The following is a 12,152-nucleotide window of genomic DNA, read 5'->3' as shown; positions in this document are numbered from 1 at the left end:
AGTAAATTTGTAATTCCTGTGGCACAGAGGGATAAACCCCTGACTATGGTCCAGTTGACCTGGATTCGATTAGTAGCTTGGGCAATTGATGAAGAGGCTTGGAAGGGATGGGCATGCCCATCCAAGGCAGGAGGGTGCTTGTTGATATTCTCCCTAAGAGGAGGTATAGTCTAAATAGGTGAGTTGCCCTCAGATGTAATAAAGACACTCAGGGGGCAGGAAAAGTGGGTAGGTCATAAAAAAAAAAATCCCTCCTGAATGGAAGCACAGATGAGCCACACCCCCAGGTCACCCTCAGGATCCACAACCAGCCCTAGTGAAAAAAACAGAGCATTAATTGGGGTATGAGAGTAGGTGGTAGACACGGCATGGACACTGGGTACTGGGGGCTGGGCTGGTAAAAAAAATCAGGTCTTAGAGGGCCAAAAAAAATGAATGTGCAATGTCTTGAGTTCTATTAATATAATATTGGATAACTTCACTCATTGTTTATGTAAAGTGGCTCATTCATACATGTTTGCAATGCTTGTTTATAATGAATTCAAGCTTATAGAATCACTGTTTATTTACTTCTATACAGTTAATAGAAGGAAAGAGCTAGCAGAAAAAAATGAAATATCAGGCTGTAACTAGATATGAGGAGGCATTACACAAAGAAATTAGATGCTGTTGTAACAAGTTTAACGTTTGCTTTTGTTAGTCAGCTGTGATATCACTGGTTTAAAGTACAGTACGATGCATACATTGCTTATTGACCATGAGTAGAGATAATGATTTAAGATGATATCCTTCCTTCCAGTGCAATACTGAAGTTTTAGCTAGCCTTCTCCCAGAGAAGAACCCGATGCAATTACTGATGTTCTAGGAGAAAGTTCCATACTGTGCAGATACTGCTCCATATAAGACAATTTATTTGATTATTGCAAGAAAATTTCCAGAATTTGCTAATATGCTTTCTGTTTGCTGCCAACATTGTCAGCAGAAGCATCTTCCCAGTAGATGTGATGTGTAGGAACTGGAGCATTGAAACAATTTTTTTTTTTTTTAACCAAAGAGATCAGTGTAGTGTTGATTTTTTTATGATGTTCTGGAATTACTGACTTGTTTTTGTACGTGGATATTTATAGAACTAGACCATATACTGACCTCCAAATGATATGACCTCTTGCACTAGGGAAAATAGTTACTGTACATTTTTCTTGACTAGTGAGGGTGTTATCCATGTAACTAATCACAAGGTAGCCATTGCCCCACTTACTGGATGCACTGTATTTTTTTTTCTTCATCAGTATGTAACTCTTATTACATGTATTTCTAGCTAAGTATTGTGGATTGCTTGTACAAGATTTTCATGTGTGGTATTCTGTATTTTTATCAATTCTGAGATTGTCTTTAAAGCTGGCTTTTTGTTACCGGGCTTATAAATTATGCCTAACCTGATGGATTTGTAACTTTTGGGTTTGGGTGCTTTATATTTGGCAATTACTTGTTACTTGTTCTGTTGTAATTGTGTTTGTGTCTTTCATGCTGTCTTTTTAATGTTTTGCCCCTTGGATGTTCATCATGTTACCCTGCTGCAGTCATCACACTTGGGTTATCCTGCCGTCAGGCGGTCCCGCAGTCGGCCCAAATTCCAAAGTCTTGGTCTGGCGTCGGTTGCTGTCGCTTCTTCCCTGACGTCAGTGCGCCAGGGGTATATGAGGCATCCGGCACCATTTTCTTCAGTCTTTCTTGCCGCGCGGTGCCTGAAGCAGAAGCAGTTCGCAAGTGCTGGTCGGCCGACACCTGAGATTTTCGATTTGAATTTCAGTCCGAAGTCTTCAATAAAGCTTAAGTACCCCATTGGGGAACATTTTCTTGCCTCAGTCCGAGGTCAGAAAAAGTTAACAATTGCATTTCTTGTGGGAAGCAAATACCTCATAAGGACTTCCATTCCTTTTGTATTCCTTGCCTAGGCCCGGACCACAACATCACAGGTTGTCGGTTTTGCCCTAGGTTTAATGAACGCACTATCAAACGCCGTTTTGACTTCGCACGGCACTACTTTGGTAGGAAATTTAATTATATCATGCCGTCGGAGCAGCCGACGACCACAATTCATAAAAAACGCAAGTATAAGGACAGGCAGCCTAGGAATAAGCCAGACCCCAAGGCCTCAGCTGGGCCTGTCGCCAGTTCTCCGGTTTTCAGTGAGGCGCCTACGCAGCCCCTGACGACCGCAGAGCTGGAACCCCAGACAGCTGCCAACTCCCAAGCGGAGTCTACTAGGCCAACGCAGCCATCTACCGACACCGGAGCAGAATTAGACACCGCAGAGGAAACACCTTCGGTTTCAGAAGGTGTCTTCAGACCGACTACACTCACCATTAAATCTTATGCTAAGTTTAAAACTCCTTTAAAACCTAAGAAAACTGTTCATCTGTCTACAGGTCAAGGCCCCATGCCTAAGAAACAGATGCTTAAGATGGCTGAAGATATAATTACCCTTATCAGGGGTTCCCATACCCCTCCTGATAAAAGACCAAGACAAGAGGAGGATTATGCATCCTCTGACCAGGTTTCTCTCTCCTCAGATTCTTCTGAGGAACAGGATTACACTTTTCCACCTTATGAGGATTCTGATGCTGAAGACTCTATTCCCTCAGCATCTCCCCCTGAAGACTACTCCTTTGGGGAAACATTACATACCATGAGGGAACATTTCCACTGGGAAGGCCAGGATTACTCAGATTCTAAGAAAAGGCTGAGAGAGTTCCTTTATTACCCCAGCACCAGACCTCTTGCTATCCCTCCTGTTTTAGATATTGTGGATGATGTCTACTTGGAGTCTAGTTTAAATCCAGACTCTCTACCTCCTGCTCCAGCCAAATCAGACAGATACTACAGAGTACCTGACTCACACAAATTCCTTTATAAAAACCCTGTAACTGACCCAGAAACCATATCCCAGGGACCTAAGGTAGCAAAAGCTTCTATGGCTAAAAATCCTGTGCCCTCTGAAAGAGATTCCAGAGCCCTAGATAGATGGGGAAAGAAAATATACACCTCTGCTACTCTGGCTATGAGAGCATTAAATTGCCAGTTTCACATGTTGAAATATCAACAATTCCTGATGTCTCATTTAAAACAAAAAATGAGCACACATTCAGAACAGCCTGAATTCAAGGAAATGCAGGATCTGTTGCATGCAGCTGAACAGGTGGGCAAGCATACTTTACAATGCGGATTTGATTCATTGGAAGCTTCCTGTAGAGCAGCTGTTACTGGCTCTGTCATTCGTAGACATGCTTGGTTAAAAGAGCAATCCCTCCCTGACAGTGTTAAAGCAAAATTATTAGATGCACCTTTACAACAGGATGTATTATTTGGTGTCAAAGCAGAAGAGGTTTTAAAGAAAATGGAGGATAAGGCTAAATCTATGCAAACGGTCAAGGATTTCTTGCAGGTACAACCCCCTCACTTCAGCAGAAATTGGCCAACAAAAAATTGGTCCTTTCCAACTTCAGACAGATCAGAGGGGCAAATACAGACGTCCAAGGGGCAGAGGTCAGTCGCAGGGCCCTTACAAACCTCGCCAATGGGGTTCTGCTACCCAGAAAGGAGGAGAAGACAGGCCCCAAGCTAGCTGAAGGCAGACACAATGACTCTATCCTCAAACTACCAAGCAAATCTCTCCTGGCAACACCCTTGGGAGGAAAACTAGCATTTTTTGCAGACAACTGGCACATCATCACAAAAGACAAATGGGTTCTAAACATTCTCTCAAGGATGCAGATTCCACTTTCATACCTTACCAAGGATCAAAGGAATGCCAAACCTGCCACCAAATCAATGGGCAGAGGCACAGAAACAAATTACAGCTCTCATGAACATGAGAGCCATTCAACAGGTACCTACACAGGAGCAAGGACAAGGATTTTACTCAAGACTCTTCCTAGTTCCAAGAAAGGACAAAGCATGGAGACCCATTCTGGATCTTTCAATTCTGAACACCTATCTGCAAGTACCAAAATTCAAGATGCTAACACTACAGCAGCTTCTTCCCATGCTGGGCAAGAATGCTTGGCTAGTCACTTTGGACCTCAAGAAGGCATACCTGCATGTCCCTATCAGACAAAATTGCAGAAGATACCTCCGCTTCATTGCAGGTTCAACGCATTATCAATTCTCTGCACTGCCCTTTGGCTTATCTACTGCGCCCAGGGTCTTCACAGTATGCCTGGCACCAGTAATTGCATACTGCAGACAAAGAGGAATTCAAATATACCCATACCTGGACAACTGTCTTATTCAAGCGGAAAGCAAGGACATTCTTTTACAGCATCTGGCATTTGTCAAACACCTTCTAAGTTGCCTAGGGTACACAGTAAACGAAAAGAAATCAAAACTAGTGCCCTCACAAAACATAATATTCCTGGGTGCCAGCTTGAATACAACGGCCCAGATGGCTTATCTCACGCCAGACAAACAACAACAGCTGTTTCAATATTTCAAAATAATGGCAACAAAGACCCAACTCCTGCAAGAAAAATTCTGCAGGCCTTGGGATTCATGGCATCTTGCATACTACTAATACCATTTGCAAAATTGCATATGAGGAAATTACAATGGTACCTGAAAAGTGTATGGACTCAGCACAGCCACAGCTTGGAAACAATGATTCCACTCATTCCCTGCCTTCAACAGGAGTTTCTATGGTGGGCACAGGCATGTCACCTCAACAAGGGTCAGCCTTTCACCTTACCCACAGCCAGGCAAACTATGACAACAGATGCATCGGACTATGCCTGGGGAGCACACATGGCAGGACATTGCATTCAGGGCAAATGGACTACAGATAAGAGACACCTGCATATCAATCAAAAAGAAATGCTAGCAGTGCAGAATGCCCTAACAGCTTTCAAGGACCTTCTACGCCCAGGACGACTTCTAATAAGGACGGACAACACCACATTTATGTGGTACATAAGCAAGGGGGCACACATTCCTACCCTCTATGCTGGCAAGCAATGACCTTGTGGAACACTGCACTGTCTTACCAGGTTCAATTACAAGCACAATTCCTGCCAGGAAAGAAAAACTCATTGGCAGACGACCTAAGCAGAAACATCATGGATCCACACGAATGGAAACTAGATCCACAAGTATTTGCAATGATAGCTCAAAAATGGGGACGCCCAGACATAGATCTGTTTGCAAGCCCCCACAACCACCAACTTCAAAAATTTTGCACAGGGACCTTCCATCCACTAGCTTAGAAAATGGACGCCTTCTCATTCAGCTGGAAAACATTAACAGTGTATGCCTTCCCTCCACTGCCTCTTCTAGCAAAGGTACTGCTGAAAGTCAGATTAGAGAGGCCACAAATGATTCTCGTTGCACCAGACTGGCCACGCCAACATTGGTATCCAATTTTAAGGAACATGGCCCAGGGCCCACCATGGATTTTGCCACAAATTCCTCACCTGCTCACGCAGCGAGACAATCTGATTCTACACAGCCAGCTCAAGACTTTAAACCTGACTGCATGGCAAATTACCTAAACAACAAGCCAACACCTTTGTCCAAAGCTGTTATGGATGTCATTCTGGAGGCCAGGAGGCCCAGCACCAGGAAAACCTATTCAGACAAATGGAAAAGATTTTGCGCCTAGAACAAGGCTAAAGGCCTAAATCCCCTGGAGCCGAACATTCCTCAAATTCTACAATATTTAACTGAGGTGTTACACAAAGGACTTTCCTTTTCATCTATTAAGATCCACGCCTCAGCAATTTCAGCTCATTACAGCACGGATCCTCCTTTATTTTCACATCCACTCCTAAGACAGTACCTCAGAGGGGCTAAGAACTTAAGACCGTCAAGGAGAGCTCCAACACCTACTTGGGATCTCAACTTTGTCCTGGAAAAGTTGACACTGCCACCCTTTGAACCAGCTTTTTCAGCTGATTTAAAATTTCTTTCATGGAAAACTACCCTACTACTAGCAATAACCTCCGCTAGAAGAGTCTCAGAGCTACAGGCACTAATGGCAGTGGAACCTTTCCTCATTTTTCATCAAGATAGAGTTTCTCTATGAACTAATCCTTCCTTTATGCCAAAGGTGGTATCCAGTGTGGCCCTAAACCAAACCATTCACTTGCCCACCTTCTTCCCAAATCCCCAGAACAAAGGAGAAAGACTCCTGCACTCTTTGGACATTCACAGGCAATTACGTTACTACTTGGATAAAACTAAGGTTTTCAGAAAAACTGACCAGCTCTTTGTGGCCTATGCTACAGGATCACAAGGAAAAGCTATCTCAAGACAGACCATTTCTAAATGGATAGGACATTGCCTACGTTTCTGCTACACACATCATGGGAAACCAGTACCTGCTAACATTAGGTCCCACTCCACCAGGGCTACAGCTACATCAGCAGCCTTTCTCAGGGGAGTGCCAACCAAGGATATTCTGGAAGCTGCTACTTGGAGTTCAGTGTACACCTTCACCAAACACTATTACTTACCTCTTTACTCTAAGACTAGAGCTGGTTTTGCCACTGCACTTTTGCAGGGCCTTCTAGCTTCTTCTAATCCTGTTTGATTCCACCTCCCATCCTTAGCTTTGGGATTCAACCCAAGTGTGATGACTGCAGCAGGGTAACACGATGAACATAGTACAGTTTTGTACCTACCATAAATGTAGATGTTCGAGTGTTCACCCTGTTGCAGTCCAGGTTACCCTCCCTCCATCCCCTCTGAACTAGCTGAACTTCTCTACCACTTTATCCTATACTACCTATGTGGTGTATTTGCTTGCACCTAAGGGTTTTTGTTTTATTTTTATATAGCCATATATATATATATATATATATATATGTATGTGTATATATATATATATATATATATATATATATATATATATATATATATATATATATAGCCTACCTTTTGGGGGCACCTGACATCTGGGGCAAGAAAAACAGAAGAAAATGGTGTTGGATGCCTCTTATATACCCCTGGTGCACTGACGTCATGGAAGAAGCGACAGCAACCGACGCCGGACCAAGACTTTGGAATTCGGGCCGACTGCGGGACTGCCTGACGGCAGGATAACCCAAGTGTGATGACTACAGCAGGGTGAACACTCGAACATCTACATTTATGGTAGGTACAAAACTGTACTTTGTCCTGCTTAAAAATTGCTGTAGAGTATTTGCTGAAAATGCATGTTTCTGCTGCAGGAAATGTTAAAAATCTAGTGCTTAAGCTTGGGGAAATGAGCACACCTGAATTCATACAGACTGAGCTGAACATAGGTTGAGGCTGTTTTAATCTATGTAGCATTACAGCAAATACACTAATGTGCTATGGTAATAAAATAGTTAACTAGTCATCTTTTATCCCTCAGTTTATACATGCCTACTGGAACACTGTGTAATATATTTTCCAAGGTTCTTCATGATTTGTCTGTAGCCAGTAAAGAATAAATTGTACAATTACATTATGTCTATGGATCTGGAAGTCTAGAATTTGATGTCTGCACATAGTGGGCTTAGTATGAGTTAAATGCCTAGTCTAAACTTTTAATAGAATGAATAGTTTTAACAAGCTTGTATTTCATATTTAAATTATTTCTGGGTAGGTTTATGTTAGCCAGAATTGCTGTTTACAGCACATACAATGTGCCCAGTAATGACGACTCCTACAATTCGTATGGAGTTGTATGTATTGGTTATATATCTAAATATGATTGTAAATTAAAAAGACCTGTTGCTCCTACTACTATTGAAACTGTATGGGTGTCCTTCTTCCCTATTGCCCTCATTTCTGCCTGCAAATCCTGGCATTTTATGACTGTGTGTCTGTGTATGCTATACACTAGGTATAGCAATTTCAGTAGTCAATGCTACTTTTGTCTTCTTTTCATTGAGTACTATATCTGGTTTTCTCGCATCTATTTTTTGACCTGTTGGTAATGGGTGATCCCATGTAATATAAACGTTGTAATTTTATATAATGCTTTTATGGCTCATGTTTCCAATGTTTTTCAGCAACTTCAGTATTATAATGTTTGCACAATTCCCACTGCAACAGTCTTGCTGCATTATTATGCCTTTCAGTATATAGTCGTTCGAATGTTAGTATATCCTAACCAGCAACAAAGTGTGCGACTGTTGTCAGTTCTGTTTTACAAAACCTACATGTCTGTTTTTCCCACATGTTTAATGGACTTTGTAAGCCAACATGTACATAGTCCACTGTCTTGAGCATCCAATATTAACCCTTCGTCTTTTGGTTTAAATTGACTTATTTAACCATTCTTCATTTGATCCTGATCAACATGAGGTTGTTCCAAGAGTTTTCTTTACTTGCAACTATATTTATGCATTTTCCACATTCCTCGTCTTCTCGTCTGATTCTACACACACACCCACATATATATTTTTTGGTGCATTCAGTTGCTGCCTGATTTTTATTTACGTCTGGTTTGTTTTCCATTCCCGCTTAACGCTGACGTGCTTCTGCTAAACTAAGCAGGGAAGTCATCTTAGACTTATTCTCCTCATGTTTTAAAACTTTCACTGTGTTTGGGTCTTGTGAGGTCAGTGGATAAGCATGCAGTTCTACGATTTCCCATCTCTACATGTAATGAATTTCAAGGAGGCCTATAACTCCTTCAGAACAGGGAATATATAGTATTGGTATACACTGATTTTTAGAAATCATTTTATAAGCATGAAACCTCCTTGTTTTCTTGTCCAACCGATCCAACACCTTTTGGGGCCAGTCAGTCACTCTAAAACTGTAAATTATGACAGGAGGAGCAAATTGGTTTATAGCTTGGACTTTGTTCCTAGATGTCAGTGTTTTCTGTTTTAATTTTAGTTTTCAGAAATATTTCTTACTCACATTTGTTCATGTTTTGTTGCTGATTCTTCAGGTCCCACACATTTATACATTCCCTCTTGCTCAAATTCTTTTATATCACATTCCTGTCCCAGGCTGATGTTTTCTTGGTGCTGCAGCTTTCCTGTTTTAAAGGCTGCTTTTGCACATGTGTCACGACCAAATAACATTCTTTTATCATCTAAAAAAAATTTGACCACTTGCAGTTGTGCGTTCAGTTGTTCATCTGATGAAACATACAGTTTTAATTTCATTCACAAAAAGATGAGAAATCTTTACACTTTGTTGTTTTCTGGGAGCCAAATTGTAGCCATGACCTAATGACCTAATCTGTTAAATAGACAGCTTAATGGGTTAAAGGCAAGACAAAAGGGCAGGGGTGACAAGTGTTACTCTGGAATATCCTCCATTATTTTTTATTTATTTACCATTTGTTTACAAGGAAAGTCTGACTTGGAACAAAGCCAATTTTCAGCGGCAACCCAGGGAGAAATGCTCCAGATGTATGAAGTTAGGTACTGTAGCTAGGTCTGGGGTTTTCCATTTAGGAGCTTATCTTAACTTTATTTCAATTTCTCTGGCAGTTACTTCATCTCATTTCATATCCTGTGCATTTGAACTTCTTATTCTTTCTTTTACTGCTTCTATTCAGCATCTTTGTTCCACAGGATCTTCATAGACATTTATCCAAAATGTATCTATTTCTTCTTTTGGTGGTGTTTCAATCCCTTTTGCCTTGTTTCCCAATTCTCTATAAAACTTTTTGGGGTCATCAATACATTTCTTATTTTGTACCTTTCCTTTTTATTTGTTTGAATATCAAGCTTTTCTGCCTATGCTGATATTTTTAGTTTACTTGCAATAGTGCACGATAGATCCTGATCTTTTCTGATACTGCACATTGCTTTTATCATGTCTATTTTTGAGAATTTTGTTGATCTGTTCCTTCTTCTGTACTCTCCTAACAATGACACCTCTTGTCTTTATTGCTTTATAATTTTCTCTGATACTTCCATGATGGCATTTGATTTCTCCCCTTCCTTTCCCTTACTGTGTTTTTGTGGTAGGACTCTGTTATTAATTTAGATGCATAGTAATATATCTTACCTCTGTTATTATCGCATGAATTTCTATGAACAGTCCTAATTACTGTGTTCATTTGTTTTATCAAACTTCTAGCTTTCTGTAGTCTGTTTCTTTCATTGATCTTAATATGTCTGTCCATCTCTATTAAATCAAGCAACTCTTCTCTTAGATCATTTTCTTCTAAACTGAGAGCACATTCTTTGTTTTCCATTTCCTTTTGGCATTCCACAGAAAGTTACAGAGCATCATCCTGTGTCATCTGTTACTCTTTCGTATAGGCACTCACTGGCCTATCACTCCACAACATTGACTGCATCAGAATTGCCACATTTTCCTGTCCTTCCCTTGTGCAACTCCAACTGAGCTTTTCATAGGTAGGTACTAGGCTACTGGCCCTAGGGCCTATGTAAGCCTAGCCAAATGGTACCCTGGCTTTCGCCACCCAAGAAAATTATTTTCTTGTGCCCCAGTCAAGCAGAGCCACAGAAGTGATCCCCGGGGTAAATTTCCATCCAATCATCAAGATATTTCTTGAAGAGTGCTAATGAGGAGCTTTGTTTGATATAGATAGGTAGTTTGTTCCAGAGTATGGGAAGCCTCTGGGACAGGAATCTATCCCTCCAGCATTTTCAGTTTATTGTGGTGACAAAGTTTAGGTCTCTAGAGCATGTAGCTTGGAAGGATTGGGATTTCTTTAAGTGGAGCATGTCCAACAGCTCTGGGTTTGACATAGCTTTGTATGTTAGACAGAGATCGCCTCTTTGTACTGGTTTCCTGTGGAAGGCACCAAAGTATCTTCATATGGCAACTGGTCAGATGATTCCTGCTCCATTGGTTTCTCCAGATTTTGGGGATCCATTATTCTATCCTGCTGTAGTGTTAGCCGAGTTAAATTTTCTACACTAAATCCTTCATTTTGCAGGCAATCCATAACCTCAGTTTCTATTCTTCTCCATTACTAGTCCTCATTCAGTGTTTTGTGATTCTCTCTCTTTTGTTCTACCGTGTATGATTCTCTTTTTTTTTTGAGTTTTCTACCTTTCATGATGCACTTGTGTATGTTTTTGTATACATTCACACACAAAAGCCTCATAAAGATTAAATTAAGGATTAAAAACCTACTAACCACTCCAAAAGGGGGAGAGGAAGGCGGATTAACATTTATGGTGAGTATTAACTTTTGCATCTCTCTCTGAAAAGCTTTAGCTTCAAATCTCTTAGTTTAGAATCTCCAGCTATTTTTCCTGGTATAGGGTCCTTTGGGGACATGACATTGATCAGGCTGGCACCAGTAAAAGATCTCAGTCTAGGTGCCAGAAGTCCATTTTATGTATGAGGATATGGTTGCTGGACTGAATAGCTGCCACACAAATGTTTTCCAGAGAAGCATTACATAATGAAGTGTTTTGTGAGTGGTGCTGGAACTACCATGCAAAGTCTCACCATTGTATTTTCCTTTGTAAAGGATGACTCTGTATGAAAGACAGTTTAAAAAACACTATCTGATGTCAGTTTTCCTTCTTTCCTCGACTGATGGGTTTGGATCTGGAACATTGGATCTGACTCCGCCGCTGTAAAAAGCTCGAGGCAACTTGAAACTCTCGTACTTCTCCCTTACCCATAGTGTACCATCCCACCTTACTTCAGATGTCATTTGCCACCAGTTGGTGAAAGATAAGGTGATTTGTCTCTCGAGTTATTTGGGCTAGATAAGTGCTTGTTTTTTGTTTACTAAAGCAATATTCTTTAATCTTTTTTTTCTCATATTAGTGTACTTTTGATACTAGTGTTAGTATCTCTTTCTTCCCTTTTTCTTTTGCTTCACCCTTCTACGTTTTATCATAGTTCTTACTACCTTTGTATATAGTCCTTGCTGTTTTTATTTTCTGTTTAAAAAAAAAATTCTGTCATATATATTCTTTAAATCTTGTTGTAGTTATTCTGAATGGTAGTTTGTTGTAGCAGTTTGTTTCCCTTTCTAGTAAACATTGCTGAAAAAGAAAAAGCCCGTGCAGGTTTTAAAAAGTGTGGGAAGTGCGGTCAGAAGAGTCGCCTCTCTGAATTGCGCACACTGTGTTTATTTTGCCTTGGCCCGCTCCACCGGTAAGAGAGCTGCGCAATCTGTCATGCTTTCAACCTCTGAGCATTAGTGGAATGCAAAAACAAATTGATTTTAA

The 12,152-nt window shown here is 40.8% G+C and overlaps 1 protein-coding gene across 3 annotated transcripts in view; it reads left to right on the top strand.

The window, feature by feature from the left end:
- Positions 1-12,152, top strand: part of CENPH (centromere protein H) — a 620,329-nt gene that overhangs the window by 52,971 nt on the left and 555,206 nt on the right. The gene's annotated exons all lie outside the window — the stretch shown is intronic.

Source organism: Protopterus annectens, chromosome 6.part1 (assembly GCF_019279795.1).
Source record: "Protopterus annectens isolate FY-2018-M chromosome 6.part1, PAN1.0, whole genome shotgun sequence".
NCBI classification, from domain to species: Eukaryota; Metazoa; Chordata; order Ceratodontiformes; family Protopteridae; genus Protopterus; species Protopterus annectens.
Note: the sequence above shows the minus strand (reverse complement) of the source record. Positions and strands in the feature narration are given on the sequence as shown.